Source organism: Canis aureus, chromosome 6 (genome assembly GCF_053574225.1).
Source record: "Canis aureus isolate CA01 chromosome 6, VMU_Caureus_v.1.0, whole genome shotgun sequence".
NCBI lineage: Eukaryota > Metazoa > Chordata > Mammalia > Carnivora > Canidae > Canis > Canis aureus.
Window position 1 is genome coordinate 43,812,086 of NC_135616.1, and position 16,220 is coordinate 43,828,305.

Consider the following 16,220-nt stretch of genomic DNA (forward strand, 5'->3'; position numbering starts at 1 on the left):
TTTGGCCTTTTATTTTTTACTACTTGTTTTAAAATTTGTTTTTCACGTTAGTGGTCCTCTTGTTTTATTCAGTTCTGATCTTTGTTTTCATTTTCTGGTCTTTGACCTCATCAGAATCATCTAGGGTGAAATTTACTTAGGTTGCAGTTGATATTTTTGACTCAGCCCATTCATAAAGCCACTCTGCACTGAGCAAAATGACTAGAAGGAAGAATTCACCACAAAAGAAAGGATGAGAAATGGTACTCTCTGCCACAGAGTTACAGAATATGGATTACAATTCAAAGTCTGAAAGCCAATTCAGTGCAATCAAAAAGTGCAATTAAAAAGCTACTGGTGGGGATCCCTGGGTGGCGCAGCGGTTTAGCGCCTGCCTTTGGCCCAGGGCGCGATCCTGGAGACCCGGGATCGAATCCCACATCGGGCTCCCGGTGCATGGAGCCTGCTTCTCCCTCTGCCTGTGTCTCTGCCCCTCTCTTTCTCTCTCTCTGTGACTATCATAAATAAAAATTAAAAAAAAAATAAAAATAAAAAGCTACTGGTGGCTCTGGTAAAAAGCATAAAGGACTCTAGAGACTTCGTTACTGCAGAATTGAGATCTAATCAGGTTGAAATTAAAAATCAATTAAATGAGGCACAATCCAAAGTGGATGTCTAATGGCTAGAGTTAATGAGGTGGAAGAGTGAGCAACATAAAAGAGAAGTTGATGGTAAGGAAGAAAACTGAGGAAAAAAGAGAAAAACAATTAAGAGACCATGAAGAAAGGCTAAGGGAAATAAAGGAGAGCCTGAGAAGGAAGAATCTACGTATAATTGGGGTTCCAGAAAATGCCGAGGGCCAGAGGGCCAGAAAGTATATTTGAACAAATTATAGCTGAGAACCTCCCTAATTTAGGGAGGGGAGCAGGAATTAGGGTCCAAGAGATAGAGAGGCTGCCCCCCCCCAAAATCAATAAAAACTATTCAACACCTCGACATTTAATAATGAAATTTGCAAATTCCAAAGATAAAGAGAAAATCCTTAAAGCAGCAAGAGACAAGAGATTCTTAACTTATATGGGAGAAATATCAGATTAACAGCAGACCTCTACAGAGACCTAGCAGGCCAGAAAGGGCTGGCATAACATATTCAGGGTACTAAATGAGAAGACCATGCAGCCAAGAATATCCAGCAAGGCTGTCATTCAGAATAAAAGGGGAGATAAAGACCTTCCAAGATAGACAAAAACTGAAAGAATATGTGATCACCAAACAAGCTCTGCAAGAAATATTAAGGGGGACCCTGTAAAAGAAAGAGGAAGCCCAAAGAAATAATCCACAAAAAAAAGGACTGAATAGGTATTACGATGACACTAAATTCATATCTTTTGATAATTACTCTGAACATGAATGGGCTAAATGATCCCATCAAAAGATGCAGGGTGTCGGACTGGATAAGAAAGCAAGACCCATCTATTCGCTGTCTACAAGAGACTCATTTTAGACCCAAGGACACCTTCAGCCTGAAAATGAAGGGGTGGAGAACCATTTACCATTCAAAAGATCCTCAAAAAGAAGCTGGGATAGCAATCCTCATATCAGATAAATTAAGGTTTATCCCAAAGACTGTAGTAAGAGATGAAGAGGGACACTATATCGTACTTAAAGGGTCTATATGCCAATAAATTAGGCAATCTAGAAGAAGTGGATCCATTTCTGGAAAACCACAAATTACCAAAATTGGAACAGGAAGAAATAGAAAACCTGAACAGGCCAACAACCAGTGAGGAAATTGAAGCAGTAATCAAAAACCACTCAAGACACAAAAGTCCAGGGCCAGATGGCTTTCCAGGGGAATTCTATCAAATGTTTAAAGAAGAAATAATACCTATTCTACTAAAGCTGTTCTGAAGGATAGAAAGGGACAGAATACTTCCAAACTTGTTTTATGAGGCCAGTATCATCTTGATTCTAAAACCAGACAAAGCCCCCACCAAAAAGGAAAATTATAGACCAGTATCCCTGATGACCACGGATGCAAAAATTCTCAACAAGATACTAGCCAATAGGATACAACAGTACATTAAGAAGATTTTCACCAACACCAAGTGGGATTTATCCCCAGGATGCAAGGCTGGTTCAGCACTCGTAAAACAATCAACAATGTGATAGATCACATCAACAAGAGAAAAAACAAGAACCATACGATCCTCTCAATAGATGCAGAGAAAGCATTTGACAAAATACAGCATCCATTTCTGGTCAAAACTCTTCAGAGTATAGGGATAGAGGGAACATTCCTCAGTATCTTAAAAGCCACCTATGAAAAGGCCACAGCAAATATCATTTTCAATGCGGAAAAACTGAGAGCCTTTCCCCTAAGATCAGGAATACGACAGGGATGTCCACTCTCACCACTGTTATCCAATATAGTACTAGAAGTCCTAGCCTCAGCAATAAGACAACTAAAAGAAATAAAAGGCATTCAAATTGCCAAAGAAGAAGTCAAACTCTCCCTCTTCGCAGATGACATGATACTGTACATAGAAAGCCCAAAAGACTCCACCCCAAGATTGCTAGAATTCATATAGCAATTTGGCAATGTGTCTGGATACAAAATCAATGCCCAGAAATCAGTGGCATTTCTATACACTAACAATGAGATTGAAGAAAAAGAAATTAAGGAGTCCCATTTACAATTGCACCCCAAACCATAAGATACCTAGGAATAAACCTCATCAAAGAGGTGAAGGATCTATACCCTAAAAACTACAGAACACTTCTGAAAGAAACTGAGGAAGACACAAAGAGATGGAAAAATATTCCACGCTCATGGATTGGAAGAACTAATATTGTGAAAATGTCTATGCTACCCAGGGCAATGTACATGTTTAAAGCAATCCCTATCCAAATACCAGGGACTTTCTTCAGAGAGTTGGAACAAATAACCTTAAGATTTGTGTGGAATCAGAAAAGACCCTGAATAGCCAGGGGAATACTGAAAAAGAAAACCAAAGCTGAGGGCATCACAATGCCAGATTTCAAGTTGTACTACAAAGCTGTGATCATCAAGACAGTGTGGTAGTGGCACAAACACAGACACACAGATCAATGGAACAGAAAAAAGAACCCAGAAGTGGGCCCTCAACTCTATGGTCGACTAATATTCGAGAAAGCAGGGAAGACTATCCACTGGAAAAAGTATAGTCTCTTCAAAAAATGGTGCTGGGAAAATTGGACAGCCACATGCAGAAGAATGAAACTAGACCATTTCCTTACATTATGCACAAAGATAAAGTCAGATGGAAGAAAGATCTAAATGTGAGACAAGAATCAATCAAAATCCTAGAGAAGAACACAGGTAACAATCTTTTTGAACTCGGCTGCAGCAACTTCTTGCAAGATACATCTATGAAGGCAAGGGGAACAAAAGCAAAAATGAACTACTGGGACTTCATCAACATAAAAGGCTTCTGCACAGCAAAAGAAACAGTCAACAAAACTAAAAGACAACCTACAGAATGGGAGAAGATATTTGCAAATGACGTATCAGATAAAGGGCTAGTATCCAAGATCTATAAGAACTTCTTAAACTCAACACCCAAGAAACAAACAATCCAATCATGAAATACAAGAAACAAACAATCCAATCATGAAATAGACAAAAGACATGAACATAAATTTCACCTAAGACATACACATGGCCAAAAAACACATGAGAAAATGCTCCGCATCACTTGCCATCAGGGAAATACAAATCAAAAACCACAATGAGATACCACCTCACACCAGTGAGAACGGTGAAAATTAACAAGACAGGAAATAGCAAATGTTGGAGAGGATGTGGAGAAAGGGGAACCCTCTTGCACTGTTGGTGGGAATGTGAACTGGTACAGCCACTCTGGAAAACTGTGTGGACGTTCCTCAAAGAGTTAAAAATAGAGCTACCCATCTAAAAAGAAAAAAAAAAAAAATAGAGCTCCCTATGATCCAGCAATTGCACTACTGGGTATTTACCCCAAAGGTACAGATGCAGTAAAACGTTAGGACACCTGTACCCAATGTTTATAGCAGCAATGTCCACAATAGCCAAACTGTGGAAGGAGCCTCGATGTCCATCGACAGATAAATGGATGAAAAAAATGTGGTGTATACACACACACACACACACACACACAATGGAATATTACTCAGCCATCAGAAAGGATGAATACCCACCATTTGCTTCGACGTGGATGGACCTGGAGGGTATCATACTGAGTGAAGTAAGTATATCGTAGAAGGACAATCATTATATGGTCACTCATATAGGGAATATAAGAAATAATAAAAGGGATTATCGGGGAAAGGAAGGAAAATAAGTGGGAAAAATTAGAGAGGGTGACAAAACATGAGTGACTCCTAACTCTGGGAAACGAACAAGAGGTAGTGGAAGGGGAGGTGGGCAGGGGGATGTGATGACTGGGTGACAGGCACTGAGAAGGGCACTTGACAGGATGAGCACTGGGTGTCACACTGTATGATGGCAAATCAAACTTCAGTAAAAAAATATTTAGGGCAGCCCCGGTGGCGCAGCGGTTTAGCGCTGCCTTCAGCCCAGGGCGTGATCCTGGAGACCCGGGATTGAGTCCCACATCAGGCTCCCTGCCTGGAGCCTGCTTCTCCCTCTGCCGGTGTCTTTGCCTCTTTCTCTCTCCGTGTCTCTCATGAATAAATAAATAAAATCTAAAAAAAAAAAATTTAAATAATAAATAAATAAAAATGACGCAGAGGAGGGTCAGAGGGTCTGCAAAGTGAATTAGCATAAGGAAGTAAAAGTAAGAGAGGAGGAAATAACGCGGTAGGAGATAACAAAGTCATAAGAACAGTAGAGCAGGATTTGCTTGTGCTGCTTATACTTTTATTTCATATGAATTACCAATCTTGAAAATGTTTTAAATACAAAAACATCTGCACCTTAATGTTTCCTTAGTACGTGTTTTTTCCTTACTGAAAGGAAGATGTCCACTTTAGTGACCTTCAGGAAAAGCAGTAACTTGGTCATATCCCATCAAAAAAGAGAGGGCAGGATATTTTCTAAAAAGGTAAAAAACCAAAATCAATATTTTCAACTTTTTAAAATAAAAATGTTACTTTACTTGTCCCATGTTAGAACAAGACTTCCAAATGTTTCCACTCTGGCACTTGTTTAAATTCTGAAGGCCATATTTTCACAGCTTCCTAAATGCAAACTTAGTGTCTTTTACGAACATAGTTTACTGAGTGTCTAACGAAGTACATACCACCAGGCTCTGTGCAGTGTATGGAGGGGTACAAGGGGGAAGGGGAACAGGAATAAAAAAGAGTTAAGAAAACCACAGGCCCAAAATGGTTTCACTTCAGTCAGGTCGCCACACTGGGGCTTAATAACCTAACTTAACTACAGTTCCAACCTTCCCTAGAAATGTAGTCTTAACTGGTCAGTCAGGAATTTTCCAGTCAATGCTAAGAAGGCAATCTATCCACAAAGGAAGATGGCATGATCCACTAATAAGACCCCTCTGTCCCCCTCAAAAAGGTGATCTCAAACTGAAATCTTTTTTTTTTCTGTTCATGACTTCCTTGTACTGCTTTTTAAAACCTTTCTCTTGGGGCGCCTGGGTGGCTCAGTCAGTTGATCCTCTGCCTTTGGCTCAGATCATGATCTCAGGGTCCTAGGATCAAGCCCCACATTGGGATTCCTGCTCAGCAGGGAGTCTGCTTCTCCCTCTCCCTGCTGCTCTGCCTGCTATGTGTCTTTGTGCTCTAATACATAAATAAAATATTTTTTAAAAAATGTTCCCCCTGTCTGTAGCCCTTTGGAGCTCCCTTCTACTTGCCAGCCGCCTAATTCACAAGTTGTTTTATAAAGCCGATTAAATTTACAAATGTAATAGGTTGAATTTTTTTTTAATCAAAGAATTAAGCGGTGTAATCTGTGTCCAAGACTGTTCATTCCATTTGAGGAGACAAAGCACATGTACAAGAAAACAACAGTAAAAGACAAGCTATTAGTAGTAACTATTGAGAATAAGGGAAAAGAAGGACGTGATAAAGCATAGCAGAAATAACACCAGACTGCAAGTAGTGAAATCTGCATTATAATACAAATCCTGTTCATAACTTTTTTGAAAAGCTCAGGCAATACATCTGTCTGAACCTTAATTTCCTCAGCAATAAAAACATGGGCTTTTTCAATTGTAACTATTTATGCCACTACTTCATAAATATGGCATTCTTGAATGCCTTTAGTAAAAAAAAAAAAAAAAAAAAAAAGTGATAGTCCTTAAGCACCAACATATTATTTTTACTTAAAATACCAAAGATGTAAAGACAAAAAACACCAATAAAATTAAAATAGCATCAATTTAACATTTTGCTGGCTGCTCTGTAAAAATTAGATTTCTGATCATAACTTGAATATGATTATCAATTGTGATAACTCTGAATAAGCTTTTATTTTCTTGTAGCTTATCAAAATGAATATTCTAATAAATTAACATTTTCCATTTTTGCACTTCTCTATTTTATACATCTTCTATGATGAACATGCATTTTTTTCCAATTAAGTTTTAAAAAAATCATAGCTTTATTAAGATATAATTCACATCCCATACAATTTACACATTTATAACATATAATTCAACAGTTTTTGGTATATTCACAAAGTTGTGCAACTCTGTCACAATAGATTTTAGAATATTTCATCATCACTCCCCACATACCTATGAATTGTCACTTTAAATCTTCTCAGCTCCCTCTCCCCCAACCCCAGGCAACCAGTAAACCACGAATCCACTTTCTGTCTCTCCCTATTCTAAATATTTCATTTAAGTGGAATCATACCATATGTGGTCTTTTGGGACTGGCTTCTTTTGTTTAGCATAATGTTTTCAAGATATATCCATGTGGTAACATATTATCAACACTTCATTTATTGCCAAAAATATTCCATTGTATCAACATACTACATTTTATCCATTCATCAGCTAATGGACATTTGAGTTGTTTCTACTTTTTGTCTATTGTGACTAATGCCTAAAAAATCATTCCTATGCAGGCTTTTTTTTTTTTTTTTTGAACAACTGCCTTCAATTCTTTTCAGTATATCTAGCAGTGGAATTCCTGGGTCATATGCCAATGTGATGCTTAAGTTATTGAGAAACCACATTTTTTACAGTTGCCATACCATTTTCCATTTCCACCAGCAACATATAAGGGTTCCAGTATCTTCATCTCAAGGTACAAAGTGATATCTCATTGTGGTTTTGATTTGCCATTTCTCTGATGGATAATAAGCTTCCTTTCATGTGTTTACTGGTCACCTATATATCATTTTTGGAGAAATGTCTATTCAGATACTTTGCCATTTTTAAATTAGATTATTTGTCTTTTCATGGAGTTTTAAGTTGCATTATTTTTATACTCAGAAAGCACTTCAGGAGTGCCTGGCTGGCTCAGCGTGCAACTCTTGATCTTTGGGCTTTAAGTTTGAGCCATATGTTGGGTATAGAGATCACTTAAAAACAAAATCTTAAAAAAGAAAAAGAAAAAAAAATTAAAGAGCCTTGAACACATGCTAATTTTTCTGTTTTCTTCTAAATCATTAGGAATGTGATAGGGTTAATATAAAAATTGAGAGTTGTGTTAATAAAGAAATCTTCCCCATTCCTCATATACTCCTTTACTCACCTCTGGGGAGGTAGACTGATTTATCTGTTTGGTAAACTTGGTAATAACTAAGTTTGGCTGGCTCAGCCACCTTTTTTCTTCCTCAAGTGAGCCTGCCTGCAGAGAACACACTCTGCTCTGCTGTTTTAGCTGGGCAGGTACCTGGACAGGAAAAGATATGGAAGAGATTAAGCATGGATCAAAATATTATATAGGTGGTGGGCAGCCCCGGTAGCTCAGTGGTTCAGTGCTGCCTTCAGTCCAGAGCATGATCCTGGAGACCCGGGATCTAGTCCCACATCGGGCTCCCTGCATGGAGCCTGCTTCTCCCTCTGCCTGTGTCTCTGTCTTTCTCTCTCTCTGTGTCTCTCATGAATAAATAAATAAAATCTTTAATATATATATTATATAGGTGGACAGTAAGGACAGGTGGGATGGGCCAGGCACTTCAATACAGGTACAAAGACCAGGAGTTTTGAGAGGAAACTGACAGTCTGGCTGGATGGGGAAAGCATGAGAAGTACCTGGAGACCTACTGAACTCATTATTGCTCCTATTTCAGCTCAAATCCCAAGCCTTATTACCAGTCCCTCAGCAACCCATCTCTCTAACTTTATTCCCTACTAGTCTTCTACGAAATTTCTTCCCTGACTACAATGGGCAACTTATTTACCTCTAAAATTAACAAGGATTTTTAAAAATGAGAGCTATCATATGGGTAAAGGTTCAGTGAAATACACATTGACACAGGCTGCTCAATTTGCAGGTAAATTGGCACAACTTATCAGAAAACAACTTCATGGTATGTAGCAAGAATATTGAAACAGGGATCCCTGGGTGGCGCAGCGGTTTAGTGCCTGCCTTTGGCCCAGGGCGCGATCCTGGAGACCCGGGATCGAATCCCACGTTGGGCTCCCGGTGCATGGAGCCTGCTTCTCCCTCTGCCTGTGTCTCTGCCTCTCTCTCTCTCTCTCTGTGTGTGACTATCATAAATAAATAAAAATTAAAAAAAAAAGAATATTGAAACAGTTAAGATCTAGTAGTTTTATTTCTGAAGATCGATGATAAGAAATAATACCAACAAAAAAAGAAGAAAAGAAAGGGGGGGATCCTCTATGCACAAAGATGATCATGGAGGCATTCTTTTAAAGGTTTATTTTGTTCCAGGAACTGCTCTGCATATTCTGTACACATTACTTAAGTTAACCTTGTAAGTCCCATGAAGTGTTATTTCCCCCACTTACATATGCGAAAACTAAAGGGTAAGGCGGTTCAAGAGTCTTCGCCAGGTTTCTGTGGCAGTGAGTGAAAAACTAGAAACAATCTCAATTTTCAATAACAGAGGAGCAACTAAGTAAATTAGCTTATACCTCAAGTGTTACAAAGCCCATAATACGTACATTATGAATCTGTACTAAAATCACAGAAAGTAAAATCTGAAACAAATCATAAATAGGATCTCAACTCTGTTTACATATACTGCAAAGAGACTGAAAGTAAATATACAAAAATGTTAACAGTTCCTTCTCTTGATGAATGGGAATGATCAATGGGAGTAAAAGTGATTTTTTTTTGCACTTTTCTGTATTTTGTATATTTAAAGATTATATTTTTATAATAAAAAAATTTTTAAGTTGAATCATGGGGTGCCTGGGTGGCTCAGCTAATTAAGCATCTGACTCTTGGTTTCAGCTCAGGTCGTGATCTCATGACTGTGAGACTGAGCCCCTTGTTGAGCTCCATGCTCAGCACAGAGTCAGCCTGAGATTCTCTCCTTCTCCTTCTGCCCCTCCCCCTGCTTGCAAGCACATGTGTTCACTCTCAAATAAATAAAGCTTTATAAAAAGTTGAATTGGGGTATGAGGGTGGCTCAGTCGGTTAAGTGTCCAACTCTTGTTTTTCAGCTCAGGTCATGATCTCAGGGTCCCGGAATTGAGCCCCATGTTGGGCTCCAAGCTCAGTGGGAATCTGCTAGAGAACCTCTCTCTCCCTCTGCCCCTCCGCCTGGGCTCTCTCTTGTGTGCGCAAGTGCACTCTCTCTAAAATAAGTAAATAAAATCTTAAAAAAGAAAGTTGAATCAAGAACACATATTTTTAAAAAATCACTAATAATGCTACTGTTAAGTACTAATCTTGTTCACTTCTTTAAAAAGAAAATAATACAAGTAAATACAAAGTTATCACAAAAGTTTAGCAAATTTAAAACAAAACACACCATTCAAGTGCTTTCTGTAGGCTACACATCATGGAAGGTAGTCACTTTGACAAGCATTATCTCATGTAATACATGGTGGGTCTTCCTTTTGAGATGTGTGTTTATGCACCATTTCAGAAGACAGCTATTACTTTATTTGTTCTATTTTAGAACCATCAAAGAGTTGCCTGATATTTTTGTCAATAACCTAGAGAAACAGGAGTTCCTAAAAAGCCATTTTTTAAGGGCACAAAGTATACACCATAACCGAGGAACTTCACAGATCTTAGAAATGAACTCATCTCAATTGTTACAGAATCTGTCCCTGTATGTTTACCAAACTCTAAGTCAAAAAGGTAGCATTTGAAATTCCAGTAAAATTAAAAGAATAAAATTCTACGCAATATTTACTGAATTAATTATAAATTATACTGACAATTGTTTTTCATGTATTTTTCTTTTCCTGTCTAAAAAAAATTAAAACAAATCTGCATAAAGCTCTTAATGACAATAAGAGATAAAATTATGTATATATATATTTGTGATGTGCATTTTTCATTAAATTTTTTTTTTTTTCATTAAATGTTTTGGTGAAAACGCTGATTCTACTGCATTTCCCACAGTAGTTAGCATAATACTGATCACCTATGGGCTCAAACATTAGCCATTAAACTGATAGGACCTGATGCTAGGTTTGGATTCATTCACAAGCCACCATATTTCAAAATTATTCACCAAAATGTGTATAAATGTTGTTAAAGTGTACATACCCATATACACTGTAATGTGTAGGTTCATATGGAATATCAGTAAAATTAAATAATGAACTCAACTAGGATGAAGTACATGATCCATACAACATCAAACACAATTCTAACGATATTTTTAAATCACAAAACCTAAGCCAGGAATTCTGTAACTTAGTTTCTATTCTTCTTTTGAACAATAAAAACTCATTAATTCTGTCATTTCCAAAGTTATTAGGAAATTTCAAAATGAGTTTAGGCCAATATATTTGCTCTTAATTAAAGTTCTCATAGTCTCACAAAGCCCTTTCAATCCATCCTGCATACCAGAAGCAGAGTTCTCTTTTGAAAACAAGTACCTTTGTGTTTTACAATAAAAACAGTGACCTGATACACTTGTGGAATGAATATTTCTTCGTATCTCAAAGATCTATGGTGACATCTCACTTCTGACCAGTATAGCCAGTATCTCCCCTGTCATGTTGTTACCGGCACCAAAACAATCTCTGCATCTCACATAAGCCCCAGCACCCCCAGCAGACAACTACCAAGGTCTCATTATCTGGTTCTTACTTCCTACCCCATCCGGCTGTCAGTCACTTGCAGCTGCTACCCTACTGCCACTGCCCAGTCCAAGCATACCAAGAACTCCAGACTCCTGGATTTTTGTCTGGCCTAATAGACATATATTGATTTATAGCTATAGCATACTGAAAGTTAACAGGCAGGTAGAGAGAAAGGTGTAAAAGAGAATATGCTTTCTTTTAGTTATTCAAGAGAATGTATTTTTTAATAGATTTTATTTATTTATTCATGAGAGACCCAGAGAGAGAGAGACAGAGAAGCAGAGACATAGGCAGGGGGAAAAGCAGGCTCCATGCAGGGAGACTGACATGGGACTCGATCCCGGGTCTCCAGGATCACGCCCTGGGCTGAAGGCGGCGCTAAACCGCTGGCCCACCCGGGCTGCCCAAGAGAAAGTATTTTGATGGTGTTTTGAGAAAAGAAAAAAATCCAAGAGCAAGGTAGTTTGCTTTAGGTTACAAATTCTAAAAGGATAAACTAATAGAAAAAAAAAATTGTCCCAGAGAAATACCTTACAGTGTTTTAGAAGATTGTTGGTAGAATATGATTTTCCCCAAAGATGTTTTATTTCAGTGGCAAATATTCCCTGAGGAAACATAAACAATAAGAGATACACACTCTAGTACAGCCTATGTTTGTGTACTCAAAGTATACTTGTACTCAGTTTTTTCAGGACATATCCATTGGACATTTGAAGTAGGCTGAGAGATAAATGGATTTGGACTCTCAATTAGAGCTTCTGTTCAACTTTAATTATAGAGAAAATACTAATTTTTGAATGAGCATTTCATCCTCAAGTTAAAATTTATCTACCTTTTTTCACTTTGGAGCATTATTACTTTTGTAATAGAGAAGGAAGGAAAGAAGAAGGAGTAAGGTTTGTATTCCTCCTCCACTTCTAGGTTATAGTAAACCATGACCTGTTCTGACTTTTGAACTTTCCATATAAAACTGAAGAATAGAAAGAAACCAAAAGGTGAAGTAAGGCAGAGTAAGCTTTGGGACATCCCCGATATCTTTCAAATACTCTGAAAAGCTACAACAGAATGGAAACTTTCCAGCAGAGGCTATAAAAAATACAAAGGACTACATAAGTACATGGAAGCTTTAGTTATAAGACAGACATTCTTAGAATGTCTGTTTCCTCAGCCTCAGTTAAGTGTTCTGAAGCTGACTTTTTGCTTGTTGTTGTTGTTGTTTGTACACACAGGTATATACTCTTTGAAGCTGTCAAGGAAGGCAAAGGTCAAAGCCCTGTTGGGGCCCACCAGGGAAGCCCTATGTTTTCCCCAGGTATGTAGCTGAAAAAGGACAAAAAGCCTGTAGGCATCAAAATCCACAAAATTATAATTAAACAAGAGGCCATTTGATCCAGTTAAAAACTATCTCCTGAATTAAATGCTATTTTACTTTAGGTGAATGTGCAACAGATCTTTCTCTGGCTAGTGAAAATATGAGCTTTGGTGGATAGAAGACCTAGCAGATCAATTTTTAAGCTAGAGTTCAGATGTAAGACCAAGAAGACAAACCTTTTTTTCTCTCCTCAGCCACAAAATATGTATAATATGATTAACATAAGGAAGTCACATGACCTTGTCTCTAATTGTGGCTCTTTACACTGCTTACCGAATGTTGTAGGTATAATTCTAATTGGGATGGCAAAGAACTCCACAACAACTACAAAATTTTTAACTATTAGAGCAAATGGAAGCAAGTGATTACTTTGTAAAGTATCAGAAAAAAATAAAGTTGGTGATTTAATCTGGATTAAGAAGTCACAAATGAGTAGAATGCCTTTTCCAGGAAACCAAACTTTGTGATTTACTGATCAGCAGTTTTCACGAACTTCCACTCTTCATCTGAGTTGAAGTCCAGGGAGGAAATCATGATTACTTGGAATGAATCCCTTTAAGACCTGCATTAAATAAACCATTTTCATGCTCCACAAGCAGGGGAAAAACAAAAAACTGAAGGAAATAATCTTTGGTGCTTCATAAGGTACAGAAGAAATAACTCCACTAGGTTTCAGTAAAGGAAATACATTTTCACAAAAATAAGTTCTCATTGAAAAATCTTAAGCAATGTTTTTCACTTCATCCAAAACCTTTTTTTTTTTTTTTAGGGGATCCCTGGGTGGCTCGGCAGTTTAGCGTCTGCTTTTGGCCCAGGGCATGATCCTGGAATCCCAGGATCGAGTCCCACGTCCGGCTCCCTATGTGGAGCCTGATTCTCCCTTTGCCTGTGTGTCTGCCTTTCTCTCTCTCTCTCTCTCTCTATCTTTCGTGAATAAATAAATAAATAAATAAAATCTTAAAAAAAAATAAAAATAAAAACTTTTTTTTAAAGACTTGTAAAAAAAAAAAAAAAGACTTGTACTGTTTTGATACCTGAAGACAAAAATAGCAAGAGAAGTAATGCATGCATAAAATAAAAATGTGTTATGCTCTCAAATAGTCAGAAACAACAGCATTCTTAATCTTTTCATGAAGTTCACATATTTATTTAGTTAGGTAGAAGTCTTCCAGGAAAAACAGGCTAGTATTCTCATAAGAGAATTTAACAGATACGAAATTACAAAAAAACACTAATTCCTAAAATTGCCTAGGTACTGTCGTTTCAAATGTCCAAAGACCAAATGTCAATAAAGGTGACAATATTTGTTGCTTAATGCTTCAATTCAGCATTCTTCTTATGGCCAAAAGAAAAAATTAATTTTGTCAATATTTTGACAGACACATTACTATCTTTCCTTTCCACATGGCTGATGAGATTAAAAACAGGAAGTCCTACAAGATGGCAGGGAGGAGTGGTGTGATGCTACAAAGTTTCCATCTGCAAACATGTAAAGACCAGAATCTTACAACTGTGATTAAACAATTTGAGAAATCTCAAGCTATCATGATTCAGAAGTTTTATGAGACTTTTTTTTTCAGATTGTTTGGACAAGATCTTTTTCTTTTATTGAGGTATTATTGACTAGTGATGTATTTCTTAAAAAAAATTACAAATAAATTACTTCAAAAAATAAATTACTTCAAGTGAGTGAAAAACAAAAGTATTCCCTAGTTAAAAGGAAATATAATTTCCCCCAAGGGAATGATTCCTAAATAAAGAAAAGCCTGTATTCATGTGAATCTTCAAGGCTCTACTGGAGAGAACTCTCTGCAACAGTATCGAGACACAGACATACTGAATGTAGAATTTCTCAATAAAAATATAATCTTAAATGTATTAAGATCATCTTTAAAAACTGAAGATTGCCAAACTCTCAATTACTCTTCCTAAAATTTAAAAAAAAAATTGCTAAGACTACTTTATAGGAACAAAATACATTCTCTTTTATTCAACTAAAATGGTGTTGATGGGCAGTCATCTAGATTTAAATACAAATGAAAACACTGTATTCTCCTACTATAATGTGCACGTATGTCTCATGAAACAATCATCATCCAAACACTACCTCCTTCCTCAATTCTGTCTCTAATCCTTTAATACTCCACACACTGCCCACACTGAGCTACATCTATAATGACTAGACCTTACAGAGGGATTTTGTTTACTGACCAGGTAATTTAAGATTTCTTTAAACCATAAACGTTGGGAAGGGGGCATTTTTCTTAGATTACATTAAATATTAATTAGTCTTTCAAGTGAATTTCGATGCTAAATGTTAATATTTAATGTAGATGTAAACAATGCAGATAAAGCAGTATTTAGGGTAGTTTAAATAGGATATACAAGTCAAGGGGTGCCTGGGTGGCTCAGTCGGTTAACCATCTGACTTTTATTTTTTAAGATTTATTTATTCATGAGAGACATAGAAAGAGAGAGAGGTAGAGACATAGGCAGAGGGAGAAGCACGCTCTTCACAGAAGCCCGATGGAGGACTCGATCCTGGATTCTGGGATTATGACCTGAGCCGATGGCAGCTACCCAAACACTTAGCTACCCAGGCATCCCAAAGCATCTGACTCTTGATTTCAGCTCAGGTCATGATCTCAAGGTCTTGAGATGGAGCCCCAGATCTATCCACGGCATTTGCTTGAGATTGTCTCCCCCTCTGCCTCTGCCCCTGCGCCAGCTCTCTCTAAAGAAAAAAAAAAAAAAAAAAAGAATATACAAGTCAAGATAGGAACAATGATGGGTCCTATTGATCCCACTGAGGTCAGCTAGCTGCAGGGTTTGTTTTCCAACAGAGTTATCCTTCAGGTTTAACAGCTCTGAATAAGATGGTTCCATGCAGTCACCACTTCTGTTGCAAACACAACTTAAACAACATATCTAGACAGCATGTCAGTAGTTTTCTATTAAAAGTGCTATCTTGGGATTCCTGGGTGGCTCAGCAGTTGAGTGTCTGCCTTTGGCTCAGGGGTCCTGGGAACAAGTCCCACATCGGGCTCCCCGTGTGCCTCTCTCTCTCTCTGTTGTGTCTCTCGTGAATAAATAAATAAAATCTTAAAAAAAAAAAAAAAAAAGTGCTATCTTTCCCTCTGGTCACGATCCTAGACTCCTGGAACAAAGCCCTGAGTTGGGTTCCCTGCTGAGTGAGGAGCCTGCTTTTCCCTCTGCTCGTGTTCTCTCACTTTCTCTCAAATGAATGAATGAATGAATAAATAAATAAATAAATAAATAAATAAAATCTTAAAAAGTGTGATGTTTCCTTTTATTTTTTTTAAGATTTTATTTACTTATTCATGAGAGACACCGGGTGGGGGTAGGGGTTCAGAGACACAGGCAGAGGGAGAAGCAGGCTCCATGCAGGGAGCCCGACGTGGAACTCGGTCCCGGGACTCCAGGATCAGGCCTTGGGTTGAAGGCAGCACTAAACCGCTGAGCCACCCAGGCTGCCCTGATGTTTCCAGCCCTGATGTTTCTTTTTCTTTTTATTTTTTTAAGATTTTATTTATTTATTCATAGAGACACAGAGAGGAGAGAGAGAGACAGGCAGAGGGAGAAGCAGGCTCCACGCAGGGAGCCCAACGTGGGACTCGATACTGGGTCTCCAGGATCACACCCCGGGCTGCAGG

At 37.8% G+C, this 16,220-nt stretch overlaps 1 protein-coding gene across 4 annotated transcripts in view; it reads right to left on the bottom strand.

The window, feature by feature from the left end:
- The window catches only part of CNST (consortin, connexin sorting protein), a 122,610-nt gene that overhangs the window by 102,047 nt on the left and 4,343 nt on the right, over window positions 1-16,220 (bottom strand). Inside the window, exon 2 of one of the 4 annotated variants that reach the window (XM_077901359.1) lies at window positions 7,690-7,830. The exons of the other annotated variants lie outside the window; for them this stretch is intronic. The gene's annotated coding sequence lies outside the window, so the exon portion shown is untranslated. The remainder of the gene's footprint in view (window positions 1-7,689; window positions 7,831-16,220) is intronic. 4 annotated transcript variants of the gene reach the window in all.